Raw genomic sequence first — 7691 nt, forward strand, 5'->3', positions numbered from 1 at the left:
GAGGTGGATAAGCTCGATGGCCCACGTCCGATGACCCTGTGCGGTGCGACACTGTTTCACCGAACGAAGTGCGGCGTCCCCCAGATGCCGCTCCAAGACTCCATCAAGAAGTGGCAGTGGGGCTTCTTCTATGTGAAGAATGTCAACCCCACCCACGACGCCATCAACATGCCCCCTGCGCCATCGACCTCCGATGGCGATGAAGAACTGGCAGGCCAAGTACCCCCGGCCAGCTCCCGAGGTAGCGCAGATTGGCGTCTACCTTGACAGCCTGAACACTCGCGGCCTCGTAGGCCGCGACCTCCTTACCACCATGATGGCCTGCAGGATCCTGCCGTTGCAGAGGCGGCCTCATCTGATATGTGAGATGAGCGGCCGGCACGATCCTTGGTGGCTCTCCATCAAGAATTTCCACCCTAGAGCGGTGGCGAAGAACGTGAACCAGATCTCCTCCGCCAACATGGATGAAGGAGGAGACTGGGAGTGGGGGCTGGTCCCTTACGATAGGAACGATCCTCCGCCAATGGTGAGTGTCCTCATGGATCGGGTATTTGCTTTGTGTTTTGAAACTGCTATTTCTTCTCGCTAATCTGACTGCCAACTGTTGTTGTGTCAGCTGTTTGGGAAGTTGCAGGAGCTCACGCGACCGGCTCCAGATGTGGAGATGTGAGACCCCTCGTAGATTGTAGACGAGGGGATAATCGAGCCCCGGGACGCCGTCTCGGAGGAGGCGCTGGAGTCGGAAGGCCTCCCCTTATTGACTGGACGGATGATGACGAGACGCCACCATCTTCATATGATGCAGCCTTCGGGGAAGATGTCGAAGAGGTGGAGGAAGTCACCAGCCCTCCAATGACCCGAGGCTGGCGCCATGCTGGCGAGACGGCCGCGCCTAGCGAGGCGGCCAAAACAAGGGCAAGGGTGCCACCACCTCCAAGCCGGCCTCCAAACACGTCGCGCCTGGACCTCCCGCCGGAGGGCGAGCACGCGGCGCCAAGAAGCGCCAAGCCGGCGCCATCAAATAGCAGGTGCCCGTCGTGGCGGGGTAAGAATCCTTCGATGTTCTCATTTAGTTTTGTCGAGTGAGGATGGGTTCCTCAAATCATGCCTTGCTGGGAGGCAGAAGACGTGGAGGAAGAAACTGCCTCCGCCACCGAACGGGTCGGCTGGGCAGCAGCTGAAGCTGCCCAGAAGGCTCTTGACGATCAATCCGGCATTCGCTGGTAAGTGGCAACGAAGAAGATGGCCGCGGGCCAATCTCAGCCCAGTCGGGCTGAGAAGCCCAGGGAGAAGCGTACGAAGGCTAGACATGACCCCTCCAAGCGTACCCGAGGCAGCCCCAAGGTGCACCCATAGGGCCGAGCCGGCCAAGCCATCCGAGCCGGTCGCCTCCGCACCTGTGGACCTCGAGGTGATCCCCGACATGCCGGAGGCCGAGGCGGCTAATGCGCCGGAGCTGAACCTGGAGTCGCCGAAGATGGCCATGGATGCGCTGGATGCGTCCGATCCTCCACTTGCTGCCGAGATGACGCCGTCTGGGGCGTCGATTGAGCTGGCCAACAGCCATCCACCAGAGGCCGGCGCATCATTGTGACCAACCGTGGCCCAGGAGCTCCAGGAGCCGGCTCCCGCACTGGGAGCCGGCTCATGAATACTTGGCGCCTGGCCAACGCTAAGCTCCTGACGATGACCCCAGGCGCTGAGCTCAGCGGTGTCCCAGAGCTGGTGGCAATGTTTGCTAGCAGCCGAGACAAGATGAAGCAAACGGCTAGGGTGTCCCACAGCGATCTGGAGCGCCTCGAGGAACACACCAGGGTGAGTGCTTCATCCTTTGCGTCTTCCTCGTCTTGGTTTGGATTTTTCTTCTCTTGAGTCAGTGGGAGCGCGCCAGTGCACCCACTTGGTGTAGCCCCCGAGAATCAGGCCAGCCAAGCATTGGCCGGGCCGAATCTCTTCGTGCTATGCCTTGTCTTTGCTTTGTTTAGTGGGGGCGCGCTAGCGCACCCAAAGGGTGTACCCCCCGAGGGTAGGGTCGGCTATGAATTAGCCGGGCCGAATCTTATTTCCTTTGTTTTCTTTTGCTTTGACCGTAGGATCTTCATGGCGCCCAAGCGCAGGCGTATAAGCGCTGCAGGCTCAAACCGAGGCGGCTGATGGCCAGGTTGCTGATCTTCAGGGCTGGCTGGGCGTGGCCGTCTCGGAGCGAGATGTCTTGCGCGAGGCGGGAGAGCGGCTCTAGCAGTAGCTGACTCTTCTCTAGATAGAGCAGAAGGATCGCGAGGCGGCCCTTCAGGCCGAACTGGACCAGCTGCATGCCACTCTTAAGGAGAAGGACTCCTCCAATGCTGCCGACAAGTAGCATCTTAATACGGCCCATCCCGAGGAGATGAAGATCAAGGACGCCGCTTTGAAGGAGAAGGAGGAGGCCCTGATCCAGAAGTAGGCGCAGCTGGCCAAGGCGACGGAGACGGCCGTGACCCTCTAGGAAGAACTCTCCCGTGCAGCCCACGCAAGCACGGTGCGGGGGCGCAAGGTCCTGGAGGATGCCCACGAGACCGATACCCATTTCGACACTAAGCCCTTCTTTCATTTTATCTTGAATTTCTCTTCTTTGTTGCTCCCTCCTCTTATTCTTCTTCACGCCCCTCCCCCTCCCCATGACTCTTCCCTGAGACACGGGAAGCGGCTGAAAGGGCTATTGAGGTCAGCCACGAGGAGCGTCGCACCGCAGGGCAGCAGGTGGATGCCACCGCCCGCTGGAGTGTGGAGGAGATTGGCGTGGGCCTCAGAGCCCGCCTGCTTGCCTTGGCTGAATCCCTGGAGCAGTTCTGGAGCATTGGCACATCGATGATATAGGCTCTGTGCCCCAAAGCCGTTGAGCCTGCTTCGGTGAGCTGGCTCTCCCACTGGCTTGCAGCTGGTGGCGATCGTCTTGACGCTTGGCGCGCCTCAGCCGCGCGTGCTGGTGCCTACATGGCGCTGTGCTTGGCCAAGTCCTGGTATCGGAACCTGTACTTGGGCAAGATCGTCGCCGAGTGTGACGGCTCGGAGGGGTAGCTGCAGGCCATGGAGGACGAGATGCGGATGAGGGCCAGCGACATCGCCTCATATGCCGCGTGGGACGAGGTCAACTTGGAGCGGGATGAAGGGTCCCTGAGGACTTGCACTATCTTCAGCCATATGTTGCCGATGGCAGCTCCGACGAGGCGGCCCTTGAGAAGGAAGACGCCGACTCCAGCAGCGAAGCCTACGCCAACTCCGCCAGGGACGGAGCCGAAAGCCCTCGCGGAGGAAACGACACCACCACCTCGAGAGCAGCCAGCGATGGTGAAGCCACCACTTCAGGAGCTATAGCCGGGGGCAATAGACGAGGCCGCCGCCCCTTAGCTGGCCCTATTTTTGTTTTTCGTTTTCTGCAATATATTGTCAGTCCAACAGTTCCACCCACTGGGGGGTGTAATGAACTTCGACCGTGGGCCAAATGCTTTTGAATGTATGAATTCTGCATTAAATTCGTAACACCATGCGTGCCTCCTTGTACTTTCATCTTTTGATTCCTGCTTGACTTCTTTTTTCTCCAACCCCTTTACTCCCTCTAGCATCTACCCCGCCAGCCCGATAGCCGGGAGCCGGTCTGTGACTGGGTCGAGGCTTCCGCCTTTGAGAATATTGGACTTAGATTTTTCGAAGCCTTCAAGACTGAAAGAGTCAAACACAAGCTAGCAGAGGCCGGCTAGAATAAGATCGCAAAAAGGATCAAACCAACCCGAGCCGGCAACCCTTTTTGTAGTTTGAACTTTACATGCAGCCAGCCTTACCTGGTGCCGCCTCGCTAGCCGGACAGCCGGGAGCCGGTCTGTAGGTGTTACGAGACGGCCAAGGTTCGACCCGGCGTACACTATATGTTCTTCTACAACTAAGGTAATCGTTCGGGCCGGCTAGCAAGCCCTCGTGCCCGTTAGAGCCGGACCAAGGGACTCACAAAATGAGTGAAGACTCTAGTTGTGAATCCAAAGGGGGCATGCCTCAAGCCTCGGCTTGAAACACCCATTGCATTCATTGGAAATCCCGAAGAGGGAGAAAGATACATATGTACATTCTCTTTCCATTTTTCTTACTTGCCTTCTATCAATAGAACGGCGAAGCAACCGCGCGTTCCATGGACGCTCCGTCTCCTGGCCGGAGTCGTCTCTCTTGCGCTTCCTTGGCTTATGGGCATTGATCAGGTAGTATGCATTATTGTGCAATGCCCTGCTGACAATGAAGGGTCCCTCTCATGAGGATAAGAACTTGTGCTGGCCGGCTGTTCGCTGGATTCTTCTTAGCAACAGAAGGGCTTGATCTTCTTCTTGTTGTAGTATCTCAGCTTGTTTTGATAAATGGCCGCCTGGCTCAAGGCTAGATCCCATGCCTCCTCGAGCAGATCGACGCCGTGTTCTCTTGCCTCCTTCGCTTCTGTGTCTGTGTATAGGGTGACTCGAGGTGAGTCGAACTCGACATCCGTAGGGATGATAGCCTCAGACCCATATACTAGAAAGAATGGGGTGAAGCCGGTTGACCAGTTGGGCTTAGTGCGGAGGCTCCACAACACTGCCGGCAGCTCTTTGATCTAGCAGCCGGCTGACCTGAGGAGTGGTGCCACCAGTCTTGGCTTGATGCGGGCCAGGATCAGGCCGTTAGCCCTCTCTACCTGGCCGTTGGACTGGGGTGTGCCACCGACGCCAAGTCGAGCCGGATGCCTTCCTTGGAGCAGTAGAGTGCCAAAGCACCCTTGGCAAAGTTGGTGCCATTGTCGGTGATGTTGCTGTGGGGGACGCCGTATCGGACAGCGATGTCCATGATGAACCTGACGGACGTGGGGCCGTCAAGCTTCTTGATGGGCCTAGCCTCGATCCACTAGGTAAATTTATCGATGGCTACGAAGAGATGAGTCATGCCGCCTCGAGCGGTCTTGAATGGTCCCGGCATGTCCAACCCCCAGACGGCGAATGGCCATGAAAAGGGGATGGTTTTGAGGGCCGAAGGTGCATGTGTCTCTGCGCGCCAAAGCATTGCCAGCCCTCGCATTTGTTGACCATGTACACGGCCTCCTCGAGGGCCTGGGCCAATAGAATCCATGGCGGAACGCCTTGGACACCAGGTTTATAGAGGCGGCATGATGTCTGCACTCCCAATGGTGAATGTCTCTGAGGATCTCCTGCCCCTTTTCTGATTCGACGCAGAGCTGGAACACGCCAGTCACGCTACGCTGAACTAGCTCGCGATTGATGATGGCATAGGCTGCTGATCTGCGCTGAATCTGCCTTGCCTCCGCCTCATCTTGAGGAAGCTCGCCGCGAAGAAGGAAGGCCAAGATGGGTTGAGCCCACGATGGAGCCGACACAAGGGTTGGCTCCATCTCGACCTAAGTGTCTGGGGCTTTTGCGGCCCCCACGCTTGATGAAGCAGTCGTAGGCTCGAGACTCTTTGTCTCTGCTACCGTCATGGCAGCTGGCTCGCCGTCTACCTCCATGACGTCCACCCACTGGGTGTCGAGACGACAGGATTTGAGGCTAGGCAGAGTCGGATTTGTTGTTGTATCCGGCGCAGTAGTTGTAGCCGACGAAGTAGTCGTAGTCGGCGAAGTTGTTGTAGCCCGTGCAGTAATTGGAGTCGGTAGAGCGAGTGTAGCCGGCGCAGCTGGCGTAGTCGACGACGCTTGTACCAGGGGATCAGCTGGCACAAAAATTGACGCCGACTCTGGAGACGGCTTGATGGACGCTTGCGCAGCTGTTCGAGGGAGATGCCAGCTGGAATTTGTTGTCTTGTAGACCCAACCTTGGCCAATGTATCGGTCGCCTCGTTGTCCGCCCTGGGAACATGGTGAACCTCGAAACCCTCGAAGTGGCCGCTGAGCTGTTAGATGAGGAAGCAATAGCTCGCCATGTAGGCGTCCCTGGAGTCCCATTCGCCAGAGACTTGCTGCACGACGAGATCCGAGTCACCGAAGTAAAGGAGCGGCCGGATGCCAATTTCATCGGCAAGCCGGAGGCCATGAGCGAGGTCTTCGTACTCGGCAACGTTGCTGGAGGCGGCGAAGTGAATCTGGAGAGCATACTTGAGCTGGTCTCCTTTCGGAGACGTCAAGACAATACCGGCTCCGAGACCAGTTCGCATCTTCTAGTCGTCGAAGTGCATCCGCCAATGAGTGGAATCTGGCGGTGACAGCTCAAACTGGGTTTCAGCCCAGTCAACAAGGAAGCCGGCCACCACCGGAGACTTGATGGCAGTGCGTGGCTCGTAGCGGATGTCGTGATCGGCTATGGAGATAGACCACTTGGCAATATGGCCAGTCGCTTCACGGTTGCCCATGATTTCTTAAAGTGGAGCAGTTCTCACCACAATGATGGCATGCTCTTGGAAGTATTGCTTCAACTTCTTTGTGGCAAGGTAAACACCATAACACATTTTCTGGTAGTGGGGGTAGTTTTGCTTCAACTTCTTTGTGGCGGACAAGACCTTGCTGAGGTAGTAGATAAGGCGTTGCACTAACAGTACCTTGCCCTCCTCCTTGCGCTCAACTACCAGCACTACACTAACCACACGAGTGGTCGCTGGAATGTATATGAGAATGGGTTCCCTTTCTGCCGGTGCTGCCAAGATTGGTAGGCTTAAGATGACCCGCCTGAGGTCGCGGAAGGCTTCGTCCGCCTGGTCGTTCCACTCGAACTTGGTTGTTTTCTTCATGAGTTGGTAGAGTGGAAGCGCCTTCTCGCCGAGCCGACTCACAAACCGGCTAAGGGACGCTAGGCAGCCGGCGAACTTTTGGACGTTGAGGATTCGAGCTGGCTTCACCATCCGCTCGATGGTGCCGATTTTCTCAGGGTTCGCTTTGATGCCACAGCGGACACGAAGAACCCCAAGAGTTGCCGCCTGGAACCCCGAAGACGCACTTCTCCGGGTTGAGCCAGATCTTGTATTCTCGCAAGTTGCCAAACGTATCCCGCAAGTCGTCGAGGAGGCTGAAGTGGTGGTTGGCCTTTACAACGATATCATCCACATAGACGTGGATGTTTCTGCCAATCTGTGGCAGTAGGCACTGATGCATGCAGCGTTGGAATGTCGCACCAGCGTTGTTCAGACCGAACATCATGGTGGTGTAGCAGTAGGCCCCGAAGGGCGTGATGAAGGAGGTCTTCAGGCGATCAGCTGGATCCAGCTTGATTTGATGGTAGCCTGAATAAGCATCCAGAAATGACAGTAGTTTGCAGCCGGTTGTGGAGTAGATCACTTGATCTATCCTGGGCAAGGAAAAAGGGTCTTTTGGGCATGCCTTATTCAGGCTCGTGTAATCAATACACATGTGCCAGGTGTTGTTCTTCTTCACCACTTGGACTAGATTGGCTAACCAGTCTGGGTTGAAAACCTCCATGATGAACCCGGTTGCAAGGAGCCGGGCAATTTCTTCTCCGATTGTGCGCCGCTTCCCCTCGGCGAAGCGGCGCAAAGGTTGTTTCATCATCTTTGCATCCGGTCGCACGTGAAGTTTGTTCTCGGCGTACTTCCTCGGAACACCAAGCATGTCCTTGGGAGACCATGCAAAGATGTCCCGATTCTCACGAAGGAAGTCGACGAGCTCGCCTTCCTATTTGGGGCTAAGGTTAGCCCCGATGGTGACACACTGTTTGGGGTTCGCAGGGTCGAGTGGCACC

Source organism: Hordeum vulgare, chromosome 2H, assembly GCF_904849725.1.
Source record: "Hordeum vulgare subsp. vulgare chromosome 2H, MorexV3_pseudomolecules_assembly, whole genome shotgun sequence".
NCBI lineage: Eukaryota > Viridiplantae > Streptophyta > Magnoliopsida > Poales > Poaceae > Hordeum > Hordeum vulgare.